Raw genomic sequence first — 12608 nt, 5'->3', positions numbered from 1 at the left:
ATCTATCTATCTATCTATCTATCTATCTATCTATCTATTATCTATCTATCTATCTATCTATCTATCTATCTATCTATCTATCTATCTATCATCTATCCACACTTGGTTATGATAACTCAGGAAGGTGAAATGAACATGGCCCAACACAATGTGATTTTGTGCCTCCGATGGGCAACGTGTGGATGCTGCTGCACCCCCTGACCCCCAAGGGCAGCAGTGCCTTCATTGTGCCCACCCAGGGCCAAGGACAAAGGGTTAGAACAGATGCAGCAAAGAATATTGGAAATAAAGCAACAAACTTCCCGAGGCTATGGACATACTTAAACCTAGGGTGATAGCAATTTACTACCGGCCTCTCAGACAAACTCTCAGAACATTTTTACAATAAATAAAAGTATCTAGAATGTTATAAATATATAGCTTTAGTTTGCTTGACTCCACAATCAACACTCTTGGTATCAGCAGGCAGGAAATCAAAAGATGAATTGCATTTGGAAAGTTGGCTGTCAGGGCCCTCTCCAGAGTGCCGAAGAGCAATGGCATCAGTCTAGAGACTAAGGTGCATCTGATCCAGGCCGTGGTCTTCACAATTGCTTGCTATGCATCAGAGAGCTGGACAATAACTAGGGAGGATAGAAAGAAAATGGAAGCCTCTGAGTTGTGGTGCTGGAGAAGAGTTTTGAATATGGACTGCCAGGAGAACAAACAGGTTTGTCCTAGAGAGGGTGAAGTCAGGCTGCTCCTTGGAGGCAAGGATTCTGAGGCTTCATCTGACATACTTTGGTCATGTTGCAAGGAGGCATGTTGGAAAGGGACATCATGGAGGGACAGAGAAGAAGAGGGAGACCATCGATAGGATGGATTGGTACAGTGACTGGGGTAATGAGGATAGGTGTGTAAGAGACAGTAAAGTTGGCACAGGATAGAACAGGGTTCTGGGATGTTATACATAGAGTCACTATGAGTTGCAAGTGACTCAACATCACATAACAACAACAACAACAATTGAATATATATATATAAAATTCTAGAAATAAAATGCATCAGTGGTAGAAGGATTGAGGGCTGCAGAAAAATGATAGCAAATAGGTGGGAACCAGTAACACTAATTTCTGCACGGCGTTTTGCAAGTCATGTCATCTCATTGCCAATTCCCTCAGTGGCAGGCAGGGCTCCCAGAAAGAAATACACAGACCCTGTGGAGCCAGTCTGGCAGACTCAGCCTATAAAATGATGACAGACAGCTCAGGGGGGTCATTAAAAAGAGAAAGAGTCACTATTGACTCAATTCTCAACCATGATGTGACCCCAAGAGTGCAGAAACAAATTGTGTCTCTAGAGTTTGCAAGGCCATGACCAATGGGAAGCTGACCTCCCAGCCTGTGTGCTCAGGTGCCCCGGGATGGGTCTGAACCACTGATATTTTGGTTAGTGGCTCCCAGCTTAACCATTTGTGCCAATTAGTCCCTGTTATTCCTTTCTCAGATGATCTAGAATGAGCTTGCAAACTGCTCAGGGAAATAATATTGAAGTGTCCCCGACTGGGCATCCCCTTAAGAAAGACACCTCCCCTGGGGGAAGCAGACCTTGGGTCCAGGCTGGCTGGGTCCTTATCTTCAGCTCCCTCATGGCGCTTTACAACCTACTTGCCTGAATCTCAATTTTTTTTGGGGGGGGGAGGGGGCTGTTCAGAGTTGCCGTTATTAACTTTAGGGTCACATTTATATCTCAGTCATCCAAAATAGCTTTGATCTAAAGCATATGTTATTCTTAACAGAATAGCTTTGTCTTGTGGGTTAGATTTTTTTTCCTCCTTTAAAGATTAAGGAAATATAGCCAAATTCTTTCAAACAGAATGTTTAGTTTGAAGCAAAGTTATTATTTGGTGCCTGATTCCCTGGATGGAGAAGAGTTTTTTGTTCAGGATAAAACAACAACAGTAAAACCTCAAGCCAGTTGCCACTGACTTGAGTCTGACTCATAAAAACCCTGTAAGGGTAGAGTAGAAAGGACTTTCCTGTAGGATAAAGATTAGTGGTAAGGACCACAGGCAAGGATTGTAGGACGGAATAGAACTATAAGGCAATGATTGTTAATTTTGAGTATTACTTGATAAAAGATACAAGACGATGATGGTAATCTGGTTGACCACCTATGACCAACTAACCAGAAATAGACGTGAGTGGTTCTAGCTGACCTCAGCTAATGAAATAGAAGAAAACTGGCCCCTGAAGACCAAGCTCTTTCTTGACATGATGTCTTTTGCTTTATAAGCTATTAAATGATTCTGTCTGTCTGGTGGCAGGGCACTAAGTGGCCCAAAGATGGGACCAGGGGCTCTAAAGCACCGGTGTAAATTTTGTTCATAATAATCACTTTTTTGGGAGTCCTTGCTAACTCTCTCCCAACCGTCATGGTACACATTGAAAAGACGACTCCTGTGACATGAAGGTGTAAACACATTGATGTTGTGTGACCCAAGGGCCTGGACTAAGGGAATCTGGACTCTCCACAACCCCCTATTTTCCTAGTGAACCAAGGGCTTGCTCTCTCAGCAAGCTGCATACATGCTGAGGGGAAGCCTGGCCCTGGATAACCGGAGGTAAAGCTTACAGCTGAGCAACTGGTGGCATGCACTCCTGGTGTTCAAAGGTGATGCTCCTTCCTCCTCTGACAAGCCTTATTAAGTGCCCAAATGCATGTTGCTTCCTGCTGAGGGTTGTTCAGGACCATTTGAGTGGCATGGACCCTGCCCTCAAGGACTGTCACCATCTGTGTTTGAACAGGCAGGGGTCCAGGGACACTGCCCTCCCGCTGACTCAGAGAAGGAAAGTGCTCTATGAGCCAGAATGACTGGTTCCGGAACACCTCTTCTGTGGAGTGATCCCAACCACTCAGACTCCTCCTGCCTCCTAGCTCTCAGCAAATGCCAATGGCTCAAATATCAGGGCTGAAAAAGATTTCATAGAAAAATGCGCGTGTCAACGCAAGTTTTGGAGCTTATTGCAGTATATGCGAGGAAAAGAAAACAAAGTCAAACTGTATACAACATCTTTCCAAAAGAGAAATTACCTAGTCCAGTTTACAATGATCAACTTGTACCCAAAGACGTTCACGCCCACACACCGTCTAGGAAGCTGGCTCTGCACCATCCTCTCCCTGTTCTATGCTAGCTTTGTATCCTGGGCAGAAGAAAACCAATTCAACTGTCAGCTAGAGTTTGCATCCCACGGCTTCAACATGGTGCTAGGAAGGAAATATACCAAGGTCACAGCTGTGAGCTATGGCACAGAATTGAGACAGAATAAGTTCTAGAGATGCAAAGTGAGAATCAAAAGGTTTGGAAAGGATGTTATAAATAATACAATGATTGATTTCGTGGCCAGGCGGGGTGGTGAAGGAACAAAAGGGTTGATAGATGCACTTTGTTCTATTATCACCAAGTCAGCTAGAAGAATTTGGAGTTCGGATGCTTGGACTTATGTCCTGAGTTTGTGTTTGTTATTTTTAGGTTTGTTTGTTTTTTAAATCACCTGGGGGAATCTCTGTACTATTGCTAAATGCTATTGTTGTATGTATGCTCTGTCTGTATTAAATGCTATTGTTTTCTTATCTGCAAAATAAGGGGTTGAAATGATAAATATCAAAGAGCCCTTCCAGCTTGAATCTTCTAGGATCTACATTTTTCTTTGGAGTTCTGCAGAAGGTTCTCCATGCCAGGTCTGGCTTCCCCAGAGGAAGATTAACAGGAAGAAAGAATAAGCCCAGTCTTTCCTTGTGTTCTTCCTTTGTGAAGTTCCCAGTCCCATCGACTAGGGCCCTGCTGCTGCCAACCTCACGGTGCTCCCTCCTTCACTCCTTCCCCTCGGGACCTCTTACCTGGGCTCCGTTTGGGTTCCTGCACGGGGCTGAAGGATCTAGACCATCCAGATTCTGGAAGAAGCCTCTTGTCTGATGGGTGATGGTGCTTCTGGTCCTCTGTCTCAGGAGCTGTGACTTCTCCCTAAACGCAAGTTCTTTCCTTCCTAAAGCCTTTCATCCCATCCTCTTGTTCTTTTCTGTAGATTCACCTTGCATTTCCCCAAGTCTATGCCAGGTGGCCCTCTGCCAGGTGAGGAAGGGCACCATGGAGGAAGAGGGAGAAGAAGATGGTAGTAGTCCTTGTGTTGTTCTCTCTGGCCTTCCTGTCAAATGACTGCTCCCTAAAATCCCTGGGGATGACTGTCTCCTGCTACCATGGTTCCTCTACCTGGGCTGATTGGGTAGGTTTTCTTTAAAGGGGCAGAACTGGAGACTCGTCTACTAGCATCCCTGTCCACCCTCAAGTATTACATCTCCATTACTTCCTTCATGAGAATTCTCACTCTAGCATTTGCCTTTAAAGCAATTATCTAAGTGTTGTTTCCTCAGGAGGCCAATTTGTGCTCTCCAACCCCAATAAGCTCCCTTAATTCCCCTTACAGGCAGGGCACAGTCTGAGGAATGATATTGCCACCAGCTTCTAGATGGAAATTTCTGCACAGCCCAATTCTAGATGCCCTCTTTCTGATTCTGTGGAAATTTTCGGACCTCTCCACTCTCCTATTTCTGAAGACTTGTGTCCTCGGGCTCACACTAGGGCCACCTCAGAGCAAGGAGGGCGTGAGGCAACCCCTGCCTCCTGGAAGCACTCGGAGGTATATATATGAGGGAAGTTGGCCCTCCCAAGTTCCATGAAGCTGTGGGGTCTGACGGGCTCGAGTCTGGGGAGGGGGACCAATCCAAACATGCTTTGTTTGCTTTTATGAATGTGTGGGGTCATGCTTCCTCCTCTATACTTTCCTTCTCCAACTTCTCCTCCCTCCCACAAACCCACTCAGTGACTGGTTGTGAGGGGCTTACCCAGGCCTCAAAACAAAACTTCACTCTGAGGAAATTAGCTACACCTGACTAGACAAATGCCCCCCACTGACGTCAAAGGCCTGCTCTCACCTGGCCAGGTGTTTTGAAACTATTGAAGAGGGGGCCTGATCACAGAGGACCTTCCCAGGAAGGAAAGCAAACAAAAGGGGTGAGGGAAACACAGAGGAGCCACATTCCAGGGAGCAGGGGAAGTGGGGAGAAGTCAGTTCCCTGCACAGGCTTGGGGCCTTCCCGTGGTTGCTGGCTCAGGGTCCATGGTCATCCCTGATGATCTTTGAATGTTCCTCTTTTCCTGGTCTCTAAGCTGACTGGTTGCTTAGATCAGTGTTGGATGCTTTTCCCTTGACCTCTTGCTTTAACTCCTGGTCCAGATCACACCTTTTGGTGTGGATTCATCTGGCCTTTCATGCACCTCACCACCCCAGGGAGATGCCAATCGTGAACAACATGCTACTTATTTGAAATGATACCCAGGAAATTCTTAAGTGCTCCAGGGGCCAAATGGAATTGTGGTGCTTAGAAATGTTGAGTGTCTGTTCAACAGGCTCAACTTAACGTTAAGGAAATCAACCCATCCTGGGGAGCACTAGTCAAAGATAGACTACATCCCCAATAAGTCCTAGAGAAGAGTGCATCTCAGCTGTCAAGGGGCCAGAAAAGATCTGCTGTGACATCAGATTTTGCTTCCCTGGAAGGTTCTGTCAGTGAGAAATTGTTCTAACTTATTTCTTTACAACAGTTGAAATGTCTGTAAACTCTGTATTTTCAACCAGAGGAAGTTGCTGTTACCTGTGCTTGGTTACTAACTGAAAGGTTGGTGGTTCAAACACACCCAGAGGCACTTCAGAAGATGGTCTGGAGATCTACATCTAACAATCAGTCACTGATTGTTGGAGTCACTGAAGTATGGAGCATACATCTAACTCTGGTAGTGCACACAGTGTTCCTAGGAGTTAGAATCTACAGGGAGGCAGTTGGTTTAGTGAGAGAAAGCCTCTATTGCCCACACGAGCTGCTCTTAGAAAAGTCACATTCTTCTGGGGGGAAAGGTCAAAGTCCATGCGGAAGAAATGCAAATGGACCTGGAGGTTCTCCGCTAAACTGTCTTCCTTTGTACTAGCAGCCCCCTGGGGCTGCAGGAATTGTGCTACCAGTGCAAAGATACATGGTACAAATCTACCAGCTGCTTTGTGGAATAAATACGGGCAATCTCTTCCTGTGCAGTTTACTGCTTCTGAAAACCCACTGGGGGGTCAGCTAAGGGTCGATTCCGACTCAACAGCACAGAGCACCAGCAGCATCAGCAACATCAGCAATGACACATCTGTTCACAGAACGTGAAAGAACTTCTCTGGATCCCTCAACTCCTCCCTTTGGACTTTGTAATTCTACTAAGAGCAATAGTGAACTCTTCTATGATCTTTGAAAGGTTAAAGTCAGGAGTCTGATGTTGAAAACTTCACATGAAAAAGCAAATGCCTTTAAGATTGCCAAATGACATTGGTTTATTGATTAGAAGTCATGACCACACTGAAACTGGCAGCCCCCCACTGCTCCCTGCTTTTAGTTTGTAACTGTTTCCAGGTCCTCAAACCCTTTACAATTGGAGAAAACAGAGTTCGGTCTCACGCCAGAGGCATGCACACTGAGGTTTGATGTAATTACAAACACAACCAAGGTAGACTGATGGGCAAACCTTGGAGTGCTTCCAAAAGAAAGTTGACCTCAGGTGAAAAAGTGACAGGAAGGAAAAGGTCAGGTATTGGAGTCCTGCGGGCTTCCCAGCTTATGTCCACACAAGCAGCCTAATAAGTATTTTGATAAACTGACTAAATGTTTAGCTTGAAGCGCTAATAAATGTTCTAATGGCAGCGATCTTTCTTTCTGGCACATGTGGTCTCCATGTCCTTACCTTTTACCCAGCTCCATAGGAACCCTCTCTTCATTACTTTGTAGAGTCTCAGGGTCATTGAGTCACAGAAACATGAAGTTGGAAGAGAGAAGTTCCAGGGACCATCCTGCACTAGCCTCCTATTAAAGCAAACATCCTCAGTGGAATACCAGAGCAGGGAACTCACAGGCCAATCATTTCTCAGGAAACTTGGATTGTTCAAAATCCTCCCCTCCGTTGGTTCAAAGACTGTCTGTTTATCATTTCCTACCTCATGGTCCCTGATTTATGTTTTGATGTATGCGGATTAATTCTCCCTCTCATTCCACATGAGTTACCTCATACTATAGGCAGCCATGGTCCCAGCCATGAGCTCTCTTTTCTAAGACAACCATAACCAAATTTATCATCATTTGAATGAGACAAGAGTGTTTAAGATCCTCACTGATCCTTGCTCTTATCTCAACATGTCCTTTCTTGCAAAAGACCCTCTGACTATGTGCTAATCATGTTCCTCTGTGTTCTCCTTTACTCTTTCACCAAACCTAAGCTCAGAAATGGTTTCTTCTAAAGATAAAAATTACTGATCTTTGATTATTATTTCTCAGGACTGACTGATTACATTTTAATAGGCTTAAAGCCTTAAACTAAAGAGATAACTAAAGAGTGTTGGGGCAGCAAGATAGGGGACAAGAAGGATAGAAATCTTCCTAGAAGACTTAAAATCATGCTTGACACTTTTCCTGAATAGAAGATCAACTCAACCAGCTGATTCACTTAATAAGACTAGTGGTATGAATTTATGTGAACTCAGGTATTCTGTACTTCCATCCTCATCTTCATTTTAGGTGAGAGTATTCATCTGGCCAAGCATTCATAATATAAATTCCTTGAAGGCAAGGACTTGTCTGATTCTTTCCTAGTTTGCTGTTAAGTCCTGGAACTGAGTAACATATTAATGATTCCTGATGCAATGTCTTCTGGATGAATAAGTGGATGAGGTCAATCCACAATGAGGTCAAGTGGAGTTTCTTGGAAGCTGGCTCAAGAAAACTGGCAGATGGCCTTGGGAAACGAACACATGAACCTATTTGTGAGGGAATATGGGGAGTGGGAAGAACTTTGGGATCATATGTAGTTACCAGAGGCTTTATTTGATTTTTAGGATTAGAAGAGAAAGGAAAAAAAACCAAACACAAAAATCCACCCCCCCAAAAAAAAAAGAATAATAAAGAACAAAGGGGGGGGGAAACCCGAAAGAATAATAAAGAATACATATGGAGATTCAATTTCAGCCCTCTAACCAAAACCTGCTTTTTTAATTAATTATTTCAAAGTGAAGAAAAGAATAGTTCCTTTTGAAAGATGAATTAGTGACTGCGAAGTTCAAGTGTAAGAAAGATCTCAAAGCAGAGAAATCAGAAAAATGACTCAAAGTTGTGAATAAAAAGCTAAGTCACTTGGAAGGAGATCTAACACATGAATTGTAGAAATTCTAGATAAAGGAAAAGGAAGAGACGCAGGGAAAGCAATAATCAAACAAATATCAGATAAAAAAATTGAATTAAAGAAAAACTTTTTTTTGTAAATGAAAATGCAGAACTGATAAGAAAGTATTTCAATTTAGACATACGTTTAGCCATGTTAGAACTGCAGAGAACAAGAAATTCTTACAGTCTTCTGGAAAAAGAGCATAAACTATTTGTAAAGGAAAAATAATTAGATTGGTATCAGACTTCTCCTTTGTAACACTTGGAAGCTACAGAATGAAGGACTGTTTCTCTCAGACAACTGAGAGGAAAGGCTCAGAGACCTTACCTCCATCCAAAATTCCATTCTCCTGTCAGAATACAAGTTTGTAGATATGCAAAGAATCAAGAAATACATCACACATATTTTTGATCATGAGTGCTGAGAACCAGATGATAACCACTAATGGAATGGGAAAGATCGACAGAACTTCAAAGTTAACAGAAGGAAGAATGAAAAATGTCGTAACATGATTAAACTTATAGAACAAGGTAAACTGAAGAGCAAAAGCAGCTATGAAAAATACATTTTAAAAAAAGTAAGCTAAAAGAAATAATCATACTGATTGCTACACTAAATGGGGACTGGTTGAATCATTAAATCACAGAAGCACTAAAATTAGATTAAAAAGAAAACACAGCTGTATGTTACTTTTTAAGCAACACAGTTAAAATGATAAAGGTTAAAAACAGTGATAAGAAAATGCAAGAAAGAAAGCAGCTCTAGTAACACTGATGCTGATAAGGTAAAATGGAAGTTATACTCACTAAGGCAAAGATGATTCTTCTGAAAAATACAAAATTTAAAGAATTAATGCTAGTCATAAATAGACATTAGAACAACACAGCAATGAAATATATAAAGCAAACCTTTCTGGGAGATCTTATCAAAGCTCTTAATTTATAGTGTGATTATTTTCAGAATTAAGATCTCATAGACTAAAAAAAAAAAAAGGAATGGGATAACCCAATTAACAATTCAATATTCAATTTAATACTTATTTCTTTCAAATGAAAAAGTGGCACTTTGTATGCCTCCAGATCCGTCAGTACTTGGTTACAAAGAAAAGCCTATTAAACTTTAAAATAGATAATATCTTCTATTTATAATTCAATAAAACTCTATCTAGAAAATTTAAAATTACCAATAGATTTATTAGTGCTGGAAATTATGAAACATTCTTAAACAATCATTGGTTCAAATAAGAAATAAAAACTAAAATGATAAGCTATTTTAAAAAAATCAATGGAAGTTGAATACTTTATCTCAATCTATGATATATAGCTACTGCTGTACTCATAAAAATAAAAATAGTATTTAAGGCTTTTATAGTCAAAAAGAATGATCCAAAATGAGAAATTTTACATAAAGGCTTAGAAACTAGGAAAAATAAAAGAGGCAGGAAGAAGAAATCAATAAAATAGAAACCAAATCAAAACATGCAGAATAGACAAGTCTCAAATGATATCTTTTAAAAAAAGCATTAAATTAGATGAATACTTCACAAACCTATTAAGAACAGAGACTGAAACTATAGAAGATAAAAAAAGAGAAAGAAGACAAAACCACAGATATAAGAGATGAAAACTATTCTGTGGAAATAGAAACAATTCTACGACAAATTTCATTTTTAAATGAAAGAAAAGTAATTATTTCCTGGAAAATATAAACTCTGAAAGTTGACCCAAGAAGAAGTGGAGAACTTGACTCTGTAAGCTATTGTAGAAGAGATTGACAATGAATCCTGATTGACCAGTTAAAAATGCAGCAGGACATGATTGGTGGTATGGTTTGTAGCTGAATCCTTCAGTGTGGAAGGAGGAGATAAGGGAGATGGTGAGGTCACAAGAAGAGAAGACAGGAAGATTCGGGTGAGATGGCCTCCTTTAAAGCCTTCCCTGCCCCATACATTTCTCCTCTCTTGAATGTTTACAAATTTATGTCCAATATGGACACTGACATTTGTACATTTGTTGTTGTTGATTGCCATTGAGTTGAGCATGATTCATATTGATTCTATGAATAAACGACCTGAAACCTTTCTGTAACTATCGTTTCTCAAAGTTCATAGAGTTTTCAGAGGTATGTTGTTTAGGAAGCGGATGCCATGACTGCTTCTAATGTGTACAACAAATAGCTGTCAGTAATTGAGGTGTAAAAAATAACGGGCAATCAGATCCTAAAGTTCTATTCTTCTGCAACCTCATGTTGTCAGTATGAATCTGTAAGTCCAGGTTTTCTGTGCTTTTACAGTTTGTGGATAAATGAGATAGGAAAGCCTTGGCAAGGGTGAGACAAGATCATACGGTGAGCTGTCTGGTCCCACTAAGCAGTGGAGGTTACTTTGGAAGTCATCTGGGCATCTGCCTTTGGCCTCTGGGTAGAGTTACCTGCACTGTACACATTTCTCAGAAAGATGGGGATTTTTCACTTTTGCTCCATTCTTATCCATGCCCAGGGAAGAGATGAAAGCTTTGTCCACAAGCCAGACTTAATAAGTTTCCTTTCAGCTTCTCAGAGGCTCCTTTAACCACATTTGAGAGAACAGTTAACAATTTTCTGCCTCTCAGTGCACAAAGATGATTTGAAAGCATATTATCACTCATAGACACTTTCTCCTGGCAAGAAAATTCAGTGATTAACAACATTTCATGCAGGGAGTTCTTTCTTTCTTGTTATACAATAGGGTATAATTAAAGTTTCCATTTTCCTTGTAAATATCTGATATTGATTGCACCATAGAAGAGAGAATTTTTGGGACCTGACGGTTTTCCCAAACTTGCTGGGCATATATTTTCCTTTTTTTTAAAAAAAACTCACAGTTTTGGGATTTATTAAGGAAATAGTTCGGGGATTGGAGAAGGCGATGGATAACAAACAGTGAATGTCCAAGTTTTAGTAAACAGCAGTCCCAAGCCAGATTAACAGCAAGACATGATTCCTCAGTGAGTTCAGACTGTTTCTTCAATAACAAGTTAAAGTCCAGGCTCAGTCCAGCAGCACAAATACAACAGGTTTCTGGTTTCCTTAGTTATCCATCAAGTTTTGTCTCAGAACACTCACAAACCACCTCTTTCTTCAATTGTCCAGTAAGTAGAACCTTTAACTCTGGCTCTGTCTTCAGGGTTCTATCAGGCTACGAATGCCTTGCCAGAGTCTCTGTCCAGGTAGGTTCGTTCTCACTCCTATGTTCATATCTGTTAATGATGTTGAAAACTCTGATCAATGGTAAACCATGTGCCAACAGTTGAGGCAGCTTCAGTCCATGCCCCCAGAGGGGTTAAGGCAAGGGCTAGAGAAGCCATTTTTTAAAAAAAAAAATTTTTTTATTGTATTATTTTTACATGTACCATCAAATCAGATCTGACTGGTACAGGAGGAGATTGCCCCCTCCTTCTCCAGCAGAGCATCTGGTGGATTTGAACCGTGTACCTCTGGGATTGCAGTGCAGCGTCTTGCCACTAGCCATTTTCAAAGTGGCATTTTCAGAACTTGAAAATAAACTTTTTCTCTCTGAGACCATCTGGGTAATGGCCTCACCTTGCAGAATGCAGATGTTGGCCATGCTTTCTGGGCCGTGTACGGTGCTCCCTGGACCTTGGGCATTAGCTCTACTTCTCAGACCCACTGGGATGGCAGCTCTGCCCCTTAGGCTTTAGGCCACTTTTAGTTCATTTGAGTTACCGTTGTTAGATGCCAGTGAGTTGAATACAACTTGTAGCCACCCTATGAAAACAGATCTGAACCCTGTCTTATTCTCTGCCATCTTGATCATCTCTGACATACCTGAACCCATTTCCAGTCACTGCTTCATTCCACACTGTTGAGGGTCTTCCTCTCTTTTGCTGACCCTCCATGTTTTCAAGCATTATAACGTTTTCCAAGAAATAGTCTCTTGGAAATAGTTACAGTTTACATTAGGTTCTTGGAAATAGTCTCTTGCAACAGTCTCTAGAAACATGCCCAAGATATGTGAGATGAAATATCACAGTCCTTGCCTCCAAGGAGCACTATGGCTGCACTTTCTCCAAGACATATTTGTTTGTTAGGACTGCCTAACTAGGAAAGGATATATTTTCTTTTTATTGAATAACTCAGCCTTAATCCATTTGCCTTCAAGTGCATTTGGCAGCTTGTCATGCAGTTAAATTTTAATTCCTTTCAGGGGATAAACTGGAAACTTGGGGTAAAAACCCAGCTATTTGTGGCCAGGGCACCTTATAAACAACAAATTATGAAGTGGATGGGGAAAAGAGGGACAATCTTGTCCAAGGGAATGGATAGA

General features: G+C 41.4%; 1 protein-coding gene across 1 annotated transcript in view; it reads right to left on the bottom strand.

Moving 5' to 3' along the window:
• The window catches only part of SLC14A2 (solute carrier family 14 (urea transporter), member 2), a 52522-nt gene that overhangs the window by 20877 nt on the left and 19037 nt on the right, over nucleotides 1–12608 (bottom strand). The gene's annotated exons all lie outside the window — the stretch shown is intronic.

The sequence above is a fragment of the Elephantulus edwardii genome, unplaced genomic scaffold, assembly GCF_000299155.1.
Source record: "Elephantulus edwardii isolate Elephantulus edwardi_28Jun2011 unplaced genomic scaffold, EleEdw1.0 scaffold00076, whole genome shotgun sequence".
Lineage (NCBI taxonomy): Eukaryota > Metazoa > Chordata > Mammalia > Macroscelidea > Macroscelididae > Elephantulus > Elephantulus edwardii.
This window is presented reverse-complemented; position numbering and strand designations above follow the sequence as displayed.